The 13,029-nt window shown below is 42.7% G+C and overlaps 1 protein-coding gene across 1 annotated transcript in view; it reads left to right on the forward strand.

Annotated features, from left to right (window-relative positions):
* The first annotated feature begins 3,844 nt into the window (after positions 1 to 3,844).
* Positions 3,845 to 13,029, forward strand: part of LOC124000903 (nuclear body protein SP140-like protein) — a 29,106-nt gene continuing 19,921 nt past the window's right edge. The window contains exon 1 of the mRNA XM_046307587.1: positions 3,845 to 3,854. The gene's annotated coding sequence lies outside the window, so the exon portion shown is untranslated. The remainder of the gene's footprint in view (positions 3,855 to 13,029) is intronic.

Raw genomic sequence — 13,029 nt, forward strand, 5'->3', positions numbered from 1 at the left:
ACGACTTAGGCGATGTCATTTACAAAATAGCCTCCAACACTCTCCTCAACAATTTGGATGCAGTCTATCACAGTGCCATGATTGAAGGATCTATTTGAGAGAGAGTTCAAGAGTACATTCAGTATCCAGCTTCAGCATCCAACTGCATCCAACAGCCAGTAGAGCCTTCATCAAGTCTGTACTGTTATCTCACTATGAGACAACAGAGAATATTCACCATGCCCTGGTCTTTTTATACAACCTTCATACAGACTTGCATGTACATTATTATCCATCCAGTCCTTTCATGAATTTCTTTCATTCGTTCTGGCAGTCAAAATGGGTGTGTGATGATAATTGAAATAGAATGGTGATAACATTGCATTTCACACAGTAAATGTTGCTTTGCTAACTTCTCATGCAAGAGCCTTAGAATTCCTCACCTTCCAGGTTCTTACTTTTGATTAGGCCTCACTAGATTCATGTCCAGGGATTCTGTCAAAAATAAACTCAGGAATTAAAAAAAATGTGTACAACATAGGTCTACTTGTTTGACTGTAGCCTACCAGAATGTGGTTCTGTTGAGGAGAATGTCATCAGACAGAGCAGCAGCCCCCTCTTCAGGGCAGTTAGGTCAACGTCTGCTTTGGGTCTCTGCCCTCATTCAGGGCCTGTTCACGCTGGTAACAGTCACCACAATTGCCAGCAGCAAATCTCTGCCCAGAGCTGCTTGGTAAAGAATGCTGCCATTTCTCTTCAGCTTGTTGTAAAGTCACAGATCCGAGAATGCAAATACTGCAATAGTGGCTTATTTTGGGCTTGTAGACACAATTTCTTTATGTCTAATTGAAAGACGAAAACTTTTTCCTTTTAATGATGGAGAGAAATAGTCATCCTATTTAGACGTGGTCAATAACCAAGACATAACCAAGACAGTGCGCATGGTAGAAGCGGTAATGTGGTTCGACGACGAACTACAGTCAGGTCAAGACCCTGGTGAGGACTACGAGCACGCAGAGACGGTTTCTGACAGTTTGTGCAGAAATTCTTTAGTTGTGCAAACCCACAGTTTCATCAGCTGTCCGGGTGGCTTGTCTCAGACCATCCTGCAGGTGAAGAAGCCAGATGTAGAGGTGCTTAGCTGGCGTCGTTACACATGGTCTGCGGTTGTGAGGTCGGTTGGACTTACTACCAAATTTTCTGGAACGAAAATCTACTTACTGTAGAGAAATTAGCATTCAATTCTCTGGCAACAGCTCTGGTAGACATTCCTGCAGTCAGTGTGCCAAAGCACGCTCCCTGAAAACTTGAGACATCTGTGGCATTGTGTTGTGTGACAAAACTACACATTTTAGAGTGGCCTTTTATTGTTCCCAGGACAAGGTCCACCCGTGTAATGATCATGCAGTTTAATCATCTTCTTGATATACCACAACTTTCAGGTGGATGGATTGTCTTGGCAAAGGATAAATGCTCACTAACAGGGAGTTTCTGGGATCTTTTAATTCAGCTCATGAAACATGGAACCAACACTTTACATGTTGCATTTATATTATGTTCAGTATATTATCACACACTCACAAACTGAAATCGCCTGTGTGTGTGTGTGTGTGTGTGTGTGTGTGTGTGTGTGTGTGTGTGTGTGTGTGTGTGTGTGTGTGTGTGTGTGTGTGTGTGTGTGTGTGTGTGTGTGTGTGTGTGTGTGTGTGTGTGTGTGTGTGTGTGTGTGTGTGTGTGTGTGTGTGTGTGTGTGTGTGTAAATCTGCATTGTACAATAAATCAGTGAGAGAGAGTCTCAAATATCACATTCATATATTTGGTCTCGTTTGCATGGTCAAACAAAAACAACTTAATGATTATAGATTATAGATCCTTCCACAATGCAGGCAATTGCTGAAGTTGGTGCAACTGTTTTAAGGGATAGACCTTGGGTTAAGGGTTAAGGGTTAGTGTTTTTTCTGCAAAAAAACATGCTCTCTTGCTCTTCGCCGTGGTCATCTGCAGGTAGTGCATATCTCTTTCAATACAATCACTGGGCTCACAATCTGAGGTAGCAACTGCGTCAGATCTACAAATCACCATTAGCTGCTAAGCAATGAGCTACACCCATCCACTTGGTTTGCAACTCAGTGGACCTGCGCTCCATTTGCTAAAATCTTTTTATTCCGGCTGTTTAAATATGCCATATCATGAGAGAAAAAAAGATAGGGACATGTGTTTTGATTACGTTTTGCTCCTTTTTCTGAAAATAAGATTGATAACCATGACCAGGCATTTCAATCACCATGGGTCACCACAATGTGTAGCCAGGAGAGCAGTGCTAGTGCTCACCAAGTAGCCATAACCTGGTAATATCATATTATCTGATATAATTATAATAATGGGTTATCTGCTAGAGCACCCTGAATTGAAAATGTTCTTCTGTATGAGTTTCATCCCATACATCAGTGGTTTCAAGTTTGTATCTGTATATTTTTTTACGAGCTAATGGTAGCGAAAAAGAAAATACTTCTGCATTTCCCAAACTGTCAACACATTGCATATAGGCTCAGGATAACGAAGGATAAAGTTGGTAAGCTGATATTCAGAACTTAAATAGCCAATAGGACTAATAAAGCCAATGCCGGTGGGTCAACCATATCGATGGTCATTCATAATATTCTATTGCGGGCCGACAATGGTAGGCTACACCTCAATAAGCTCGAGCCGATGTCTTTTTGACATATTTTGGGGGGGGGGGTCCTGTCCGCACCTGCAGTCTTTGCTTTGTGTTTTACAAATGGTAGGCCTCCCACATAGATGGGCATTCCTAAAATTCTATGTCAGGCTGACATTGTAAACTATACCTCAGTAAGCACTGACCGACACTGATGCCTTCTGGATGTCTTTTTTGGTCTTTGTCCAATGTCTTTTTTGGTCTTTGTCCAATGTCTTTTTTGGTCTTTGTCCAATGTCTTTTTTGGTCTTTGTCCAATGTCTTTTTTGGTCTTTGTCCAATGTCTTTTTTGGTGCCATCTGGACCGGCCTCGACTTCCATATCCACAGATGTTGCTTGTTGGTCCACTCTGGACCACTCATAGGTTTGGTTCAGATTTCGTCTGGTCTGGGCGAGCTTTGATTTGGCTCAAACATAGAAGTCTATAAATTACGTATTTTCAACTTTCATTCAGAAACGAAAATGAACCTGATTTCAACATCTGGAAAATGCATATTTTCACCTTTCATTCAGAACCTAAATTGAACCTGACTTCAACGTCTTGAAAATACGGATAGTAGAGGTCTTTTTAACGTCATTTTTGCTTACTTGGGACAATTCTCGTAAGGGGCGGATATTTTGTTGTCTCGCGGAGCGCGACCAGGACCGTCACATGAGCACTTTCACTTTCCAAAGGTCAACGTCATTTGAAGTGGCCTTCCGTGCTGCCGGGAGATGTATTTTATCTTCGAAAATAACAACAACAACAACATATTGTAGGCCGCAGATGAAAACGTTTTGATTGCGTCCATCGTCTAAACTGGAATGTTTTGCGCGTCTACAGTCTGAATGAATCTATCCACCCTGGGCCTGTATTGAAATGTAAATAGCCTACAATCATACTTTCATTTCTGAATATATATGTGCAACCCAATATGAACCTGATCATTCATTATTCAGTGAACTGGTAAATATAGCAATTCTTCAATAAAGAAAACTGAATTGAAGAGGGCAACAGCAGTTGCGATCGGCGCCAATGGACCCATTGGATTTTCTGACAGATAAACAGTTACTGCAGTTTTTCTGCTGTAGTAAAACAGAAATGTCGTGCATGGAGCAACCACACACCTTTCTTAACCAGCTCCGAGACCACCACCTCATTCTGGAGAAAATGCACAAGGTGAGCAGTAGTGACCGCAACATTTCTATAGACATATCCGCCTGCCCACTCAAAGGTTCAATTTAATCCCATCTGTCACAAAAACATGTAGGCCTACTTTACAGGCTTTAAATAAGTTAAGGTTGTACTTAACAAATAAGTCACATATTATGCATTATTAAGGTGAAGTATGATTCAGAGAAGTTTCATTTGATTTCTCAAAATTGTCACAAGACAAGGATAAATCTCCAAGGTTCAGACCTAGTTTTACACCAGAAGTCTGTATTCAACAGCTTATAACAAATATTGTTGAAATGTTTTAATAGTTTAAAGTTTTGAGGGTCTAGTTACATAGGCAATGTGCCTTAATGTTCAATAAATTCACTTTAAAGGTGTCATCATGAATTTGACAGTAATTTATAGGCAGCTCGTGGCATTTTAAATTTGATGTTTAATATTAAACTACACCTACTGTAATGTACATACAGTATCACAGCAAGTATTGTGTAATGACACAGCACAACACCGTAACTTTGACTGTACTAGGTCTATACTGTAAAAAAGTGATTGCTACCATCATTGAAAGGAATGAATGATTGGATGAATGAATTATTATGAATGAATTGATTTTCACCAAGTCAAATACATTTATTGTGTTATAGGTATCATGATACTTTAATCCAAACCAAAGTAGATAATTATAATATTGTTCTATACATCAGTTGGAGTCTATAAGCCTCACTATTAGGTCCTAAACCTAGCATAAAAGTGCATCCTTGTAGCTGTGTGGGCTAATATAGTCAAAATGTTTACCATCTGTTAAATTGAGCAAATGGCAAGTTGAGCAAATTGAAGTGTTTTCTTCCCAGGCGTAATGTAATGCAAGGCATTATTGCTGGGATATGAGTCAACAACAGGGCCTGGCCTATGTTAAAAGTGTTGTAAAAAGGTGTTAAGCCTGCGTTAAAAGATGCTTAAAATGATTCAAAGACAAAAAGTGATTGTGAATTGTGTTTGGGAAATATAGATAGACATGGTTTTAAAAAGATAGTGGCAATTTGATTCAGTACTGACAGCTTTAGGCGGCTTAACTTATCCTGTCCCGCAGCTCACCTTACCTCATAAGTTGTGCCAAGAGACCATTTTGATGGGACTAGCTATGTTTTCAAAATTGTAATGTTATCATGAATTGTGATTATTTCCAGGGATACACAACATCCTGAAATATATGTCGATATTTTGTGAGAAAGAACACTATATTTCGCTTGACGGAGTGATGCTGAATGTAAAAAAATGGCTCAACTTACCCCTGTCCCCTAAGTGTTTACTTTTCACAGCATATTCATTCATATTTGGTGTTTTATAGTGATGCTACGTTTGATACCTGAGCTCCGAGGCATGTGTTGAAAGCTCTAAGCAGCTAACCGTGCTGCTGCTTAGATGCTGACCAGACCGGACGCGTCGCGTATGCAAGTGTTGCAAAATAAATGTACACACACATGCGATTCAATCATTGCACCCACACTCCTCGCGCACGTCAGCGAGCGTCTGCGTGGCCAGGCGCTAAAATAGAACTTGGTTCTATTTGTGACGCTCAACGCACTGCAAGTCCTACCTCTCCCATTTCCTCATTGATTTTTAGGAGCATAAACCCACGTGTGCGATTGAAAGATGAACATTTCTGGCAAAATAACAACCCAATGTTTATATCCCATTTATATCCCGTTTATATCCCAAGCTACAGCAAGCTAGCTAGCTAAATTGCCATAAATGTTTAATGCGTTTTGACCTGGCCCCAATTAATATAATTGATTCAGAGTTTGTTTTGATATTTCAACCTGAGCGTCCTGATCGCATCTGGTGTGGGGGACCAAATTCAACATGTGCGCCGATGCGTGTATCATTTTATCAGGAGTACATCATCAATGACGTCCAAAGCTTCATTTGATCACGTGCTTTTTCAAACCGTGTGTTACAAAATGCGAAATCCCACTGATTTCTCTGTGGTTCTGGTGCCTTCTTCGATTCCAAGCTCCTTTCAAACTCCTTTCAAACACCGATCTGTACTGGGCACTTTCTTACAAATATAGTTCGGATTTTGTACAAAAAAATTCATCTGACCGGTAGCTAAGCTGGTAGAGTAGAGAACATTCAGTGATGTGAGGGTATGAGGTAGAATCCTGTTGAAGGCACACTATTTTGAAATTGGTTTTATGTGAAACAACACTTTCTGCACAATTGAAATATTATAATTTCTTTGGTATAGTACACGCTTCTGTCTTAAGCATCCTAAATAATGCCATAGATTCTGTTTTTGAAAAAGAGTGAACTTGAACACTAAAAAGGGAAGCATGATGTAAGTTTCGAAGCTGGTATTCCAACTGATTATAGGCTACTGAAGCCAACAACTTACTGCTGCGCCACAGAGTTAGGTGAAAGCAATGGAGAAAAACATCGGTCTGATAATCATGCTCTGCTATTTATTGCTAACCAGCAGATGTCACTAATGTGCATTGTAAACAGATAATGAAGCTCTGTTTTTCTGCACATTTTGGTGAAAGCACCGAAGCCTTCAGAAAGCATCGGTTTCCCATCACTAGTATTTCATATCACTTGCACTTCTAGAGACCTTAAGAAAGGCTTCCAAATTGTCAGCAACTACAGGGCGAAACTGACCAAAATGACATGGCAAATGCCTTTAACTCAACCATTTAAGGTTTAAGACTAGATGCCACTCCAAATCAAGTCAAATTGTATTTGTCACATACGTTGAATTAAACTGGTGTAGACCTTACAGTGAAACGCTTACTTACAAGCCATTAATCAACAATGCTGTTTTAAGACAATACCTTTAACAAAGTATGAGATAAGAATAACAAATTTATTAAAGAGCAGCAGTAAATAACAATAGCTGGGCTATTAACAAGGGGTACCGGTAACGATGAGACATGTGCGGGGTGCACTGGTATTGAGTTAATTGAGGCAATATGTACATGTAGGTACATTTATTATAGTGACTATGCATAGATAATAACAGAGAGTAACAGCAGCGTTCCAGAGGGGAGGGGGGCAAGGCAAATATTCTGGGTAGCCATTTGATTAGCCGTTCAGGAGTCTTATGGCTTGGGGGTAGAAGTTATTTAGAAGCCTCTTGGACCTAGATTTGGCCCCCCGGTACCGCTTGTCGTGCGGTAGCAGAGAGAACAGTCTCTAGGGTGGCTGGCGTCTTTGACCATTTTTAGGGCCTTCCTCTGTAGTGCCTTGCGGACATAGGCTGAGCGGTTGCCATACCAGGCAGTGATGCAACCCATCAGGATTCTCTCGATGGTGCAGCTGTAAAACCTTTAAAGGATCTGAGGACCCATGCCAAAACTTTTCAGTCTCCTGAGGGGGAATAGGCTTTGTTGTGCCCTCTTCACAACTGTACCATGTTAGTTTATTGGTGATGTGGACGCCAAGGAACTTGAAGCTCTCAACCTGCTCCACTACCGCCCCGTCGATGAGAATGGGGGCATGCTCGGTCCTCCTTTTCCTGTAGTCCACAATCATCTCCTTTATCTTGATCACGTTGAGGGAGAGGTTGTTGTCCTTGCATCACATGGTCAGGTCTCTGAACTCCTCCCTATAGGCTGTCTCATTATTGTCGGTGATCAGGCCTACCACTGTTGTGTCATCAGCAAACTTAATGATGGTGTTGGAGTCGTGCCTGGCCGTGAAGTTTGAGTGAACAGAGAGTACAGGAGGGGACTGAGCGCGCACCTCTGAGGGGCCCCCGTGTTGAGGATCAGCATGGCGGATGTGTTGTTACCTACCTGGGGACGGCCCGTCTGGAATTCCAGGATCCAGTTGCAGAGGGAGGTGTTTAGTCCCAGGGTCCTTAGTTTAGTGATGAGCTTTGAGGGGACTATGGTGATGAATAGCATTCTCACATAGGTGTTCATTTTGTCCAGGTGTGAAAAGGCAGTGTGGAGTGCAATAAAGATTGCATCATCTGTGGATGCAAATTGCAGTATGCAAATTGGAGTGGATCTAAGGTTTCTGGGATAATGGTGTTGATCTGAGTCATGACCAGCCTTTAAAATCATTTCATGGCTACAGATGTGAGTGCTACGGGTCGGTAGTCATTTAGGTAGGTTACCTTGGTGTTCTTGGTGCACAGGGACTATGGTGGTCTGCTTGAAACATGTTGGTATTACAGACTCAGACAGGGAGTGGTTGAAAATGTCAGTGAAGGCAGTTGCCAGTTGGTCAGCGCATGCTCTGAGTACAAATCAAATCAACCACTGGAATTGTGATACAGTGAATTATAAGTGAAATAATCTGTCTGTAAACAATTACTTGTGTCATGCACAAAGTAGATGTCCTAACCAACTTGCCAAAACTATAGTTTGTTAAAAATAAATTTGTGGAGTGGTTGAAAAACAAGTATTAATGGCTTCAACCTAAGTGTATGTAATCTTATTCCTTCTTCAACTGTATGTAGCTACGGCCCTACTATGCAGGGGTAGACCTGCTTTACAGTTTACGAGTAATCATCAAATCAAATAAAATGTATTTGTATAGCCCTTCGTACATCAGCTGATATCTCAAAGTGCTGTACAGACACCCAGCCTAAAACCCCAAACAGCAAGCAATGCAGGTGTAGAAGCACGGTGGCTAGAAAAAACTCCCTAGAAAGGCCAAAACCTAGGAAGAAACCTAGAGAGGAACCAGGCTATGTGGGGTGGCCAGTCCTCTTCTGGCTGTGCCGGGTGGAGATTATAACAGAACATGGCCAAGATGTTCAAATGTTCATAAATGACCAGCATGGTCGAATAATAATAAGGCAGAACAGTTGAAACTGAAGCAGCAGCACGGCCAGGTGGACTGGGGACAGCAAGGAGTCATCATGTCAGGTAGTCCTGGGGCATGGTCCTAGGGCTCAGGTCCTCCGAGAGAGAGAAAGAAAGAGAGAAGGAGAGAATTAGAGAACGCACACTTAGATTCACACAGGACACCGAATAGGACAGGAGAAGTACTCCAGATATAACAAACTGACCCTAGCCCCCTGACATATAAACTACTGCAGCATAAATACTGGAGGCTGAGACAGGAGGGGTCAGGAGACACTGTGGCCCCATCCGAGGACACCGCCGGACAGGGCCAAACAGGAAGGATATAACCCCACCCACTTTGCCAAAGCACAGCCCCCACACCACTACACGTCCTGATAATCTGTCTGGCCCTGCGGCCTTGTGAATGTTGACCTGTTGAAATGTCTTACTCACATTGGCTGCGGAGAGCGTCATCACACAGTCGTCCGGAACAGCTGATGCTCCCATGCATGTTTCAGTGTTACTTTCCTCAAAGCGAGCATAGTAGTTATTTAGCTCGTCTGGTAGGCTCGTGTCACTGGGCAGCTCTCGGCTGTGCTTCCCTTTGAAGTCTGTAGTAGTTTGCTGGCCCTGCCACATCCGACGAGCATCTGAGCCGGTGTAGTACAATTCGATCTTAGTCCTGTATTGATGCTTTGCCTGTTTGATGGTTCATCGGGCATAGCAGGATTTCTTATAAGCTTCCGGGTCAGAGTCCTGCTCTTTGAAAGCGGCAGCTCTACCGTTTAGCTCAGTGTGAATGTTGCCTGTAATCCATGGCTTCTGGTTGGGGTATGTACGCACAGTCACTGGGGACGACGTCCTCGATGCATTTATTGATAAAGCCAGTGACTGGTGTGGTGTACTCCTCAAGGCCGTCGGAAGAATCACGGAACATATTCATGTCTGTGCTAGCAAATCAGTCCTGTAGTTTAGCATCTGCTTCTTCTGACTACTTTTTTATAGACCGAGTTACTGGTGCTTCGTGGTTTAATTTGTGCTTGTAAGAAGGACTTAGGAGGATAGATTTATGGTCAGATTTGCCAAATGAAGGGAGAGGGAGAGCTTTGCGCGCATCTCTGTGTGGAGTAAAGGTGGTCTAGAATTGTTTTCCCTCTTGTTGCACATTTAACATGCTGATAGAAATGAGGGAAAACTGATTTAAGTTTCCGTGCATTAAAGTCCCCGGCCACTAAGAGCGCCGCCTCTGGATGAGAATTTTCCTGTTTTCTTATGGCAGTATACAGCTCATTGAGTGCGATTTTAGTGCCAGCATCAGTCTGTGGTGGAATGTACTGTGGAATGTACTGTAGACAGCCATGAAAAATACAGATGAAAACTCTCTTGGTAGATAGTGTGGTCTACAGCTTATCATGACATACTCAAGACTTCCTTATCATACAACCTCAAGACTTCCTTATCATACAACCTCAAGACTTCCTTAGATATTGTGCATCAGCTGTTGTTTACATAAATGCATAGGTCCCCACACCATGTCTTACCAGAGGCTGTTCTGTCCTGCCTGTAGAGTGTATAACCTGCCAGCTGTATGTTCTTAATGTCGTCGTTCAGCCGCGACTCGGTGAAACATAAGATATTACAGTTTTTTATGTCACGTTGGTAGGATAAACGTACTTTCAGTTCATCCCATTTATTTTCCAGCGATTGAACGTTAGCTAGCAGGACGGAAGGCAAGGGCAGATTAGCCGCTCATTGCCTGATCCTCACGAGGCACCCTGATCTCTTTCCGCGAAATCTCAGTTTTCTTCTCCAGCGAATATCAGGGATCTGGGCCTGGTCGGGTGTCTGTATTATATCCCTCCCGTCTGACTCATTGAAGAAGAACCCTTCATTCAGTTTGAGGTGAGAAATCGCAGTTCTGAAGTCCAGAAGCACTTTTCAGTCATAAGAGACGATAGCAGCAACATTTTGTTACGAACAACGCGAAAAAACAAACAAAATAGCGTGGTTGGTTAAGAGCCGATAAGACGGCAGCCTTCCCCTCCGGCGCCATCACTACAACCAATCTGTCCTCTATACATTTGAAATTGATGGGGCGCTATAACCACATATGAGTTAAATTGGTACAGCATTCTCAATAACGGGTGCAATAAATATAGCCTCTTACAAGGTATGCCTCAAAATATGTTAACAGTACAAAAACAACAATACCATAGACCCACTATTGGTCAAAATATTTTCTGTGGGGTGGAATTACAGTACAATTCAAAATACAGCCATTCTACCAAAATGCACCATTTATAGTATGCTGCAGTAAAATGTTTAATTGTTCTTTTTTTACTGTTGATATTACCTCAAATTACCGTTAAAATTCGTTTTCCATTACAGTGTTGAATCCATGATGCTCGTTGGGTTATCGATATACTATCAAGATTATCTTACTGACGATTTTACCATTATCCATGAGCCATTATTCAATATGTTTAAAGCAGTGATTTTGACCGTAAAATGTTGGCCATGTATAGACCCATAATCTGAATTAATGTAATAACTGATCAAATATGTAATGTCAATAGGTTTGTTTAGTGTCCCTTACATGATGGTAGACCTTGCTGAATAGTCACATTGACCTCATCCCGTCAGTAGATGATGCCTGGCTATTCTTTAAAAGTGCCTTCCTCAACATCTTAAATAAGCATGCCCCTCTCAAAAAATGTAGAACTGGGAATAGATATAGTCCTTGGTTCACTCCAGACCTGTCTGCCCTCGACCAGCAAAAAACATCCTGTGGCGTTCTGCATTAGCATCGAATAGCCCCCGTGATATGCAACTTTTCAGGGAAGTTAGGAACAAATATACACAGGCAGTTAGAAAAGCTAAGGCAAGCTTTTTCAAACCGACATTTGTATCCTGTAGTACTAACTCAAAAAAGTTCTGGGACACTGTAAAGTCCATGGAGAATAAGAGCACCTCCTCTCAGCTGCCCACTGCTCTGAGGCTAGGAAACACTGTCACCACCGATAAATCCACTATAATTGAGAATTTCAATAAGCATTTCTCTACGTTTGGCCATGCTTTCCACATGGCTACCCCTACCCCGGTCAACTGCCCGGCACCCTCCACAGCAACCCACCAAAGCCCCCACCATTTCTCCTTTACCCAAATCCAGATAGCTGATGCTCTGAAAGAGCTGCAACATCTGGACCCCTACAAATCAGCCGGGCTAGACAATCTGGACCCTCTCTTTCTAAAATTATCTCCTGAAATTGTTGCAACCCCTATTACTAGCCTGTTCAACCTCTCTTTCGTATCGTCTGAGATTCCCAAAGATTGGAAAGCTGCCGCGGTCATCCCCCTCTTCAAAGGGGGTGACACTCTACACCCAAACTGCTACATACCTATATCTATCCTACCCTGTCGTTCTAAGGTCTTCGAAAGCCAAGTAAACAAACAGATTACTGATCATTTCGAATCCCACCGTACCTTCTCCGCTATGCAATCTGCTTTCAGAGCTGGTCATGGGTGCACCTCGGCCACGCTCAAGGTTCTAAACGACATCATAACCGCCATCGATAAGAGACATTACTGTGCAGCCGTATTCATCGACCTTGCCAAGGCTTTTGACTCTGTCAATCACAACATTCCTTTTGGCAGACTCGACAGCCTTGGTTTCTCAAATGATTGCCTCGCCTGGTTTACCAACTACTTCTCTGATAGAGTTCAGTGTGTCAAATCGGAGGGTCTGTTGTCCGGACCTCTGACCGTCTCTATGGGTGTGCCACAGGGTTCAATTCTCGGGCCGACTCTCTTTTCTGTATACATCAATGATGTTGCTCTTGCTGCTGGAGATTCTCTGATCCACCTCTACGCAGACGACGCCATTCTGTATACTTCTGGCCCCTCCTTGGACACTGTGTTAACTAACCTCCAGACAAGCTTCAATGCCATACAACTCTCCTCCCGTGGCCTCCAACTTCTCTTAAACGCAAGTAAAACTAAATGCATGCTATTCAATCGATCACTGCCCGCACCTGCTCGCCCGTCCAGCATCACTACTCTGGACGGCTCTGACTTAAATCTAGAATCGGATTCCTATATCGCAACAAAGCATCCTTCACTCATGCTGCCAAACATACCCTTGTAAAACTGACCATCCTACCGATCCTTGACTTCGGTAATGCCATCTATAAAATAGCCTCCAACACTCTACTCAACAAACTGGATGCAGTCTATCACAGTGCGATCCCTTTTGTCACCAAAGCTCCATACACTACCCACCATTGTGACCTGTACGCTCTCGTTGGTTGGCCCTCGCTTCATACATGTCGCCAAACCCACTGGCTACAAGTTATCTACAAGTCTCTGCTAGGTGAAGCCCCGCC

Source organism: Oncorhynchus gorbuscha, linkage group LG16 (assembly GCF_021184085.1).
Source record: "Oncorhynchus gorbuscha isolate QuinsamMale2020 ecotype Even-year linkage group LG16, OgorEven_v1.0, whole genome shotgun sequence".
Classification (NCBI taxonomy): Eukaryota; Metazoa; Chordata; class Actinopteri; order Salmoniformes; family Salmonidae; genus Oncorhynchus; species Oncorhynchus gorbuscha.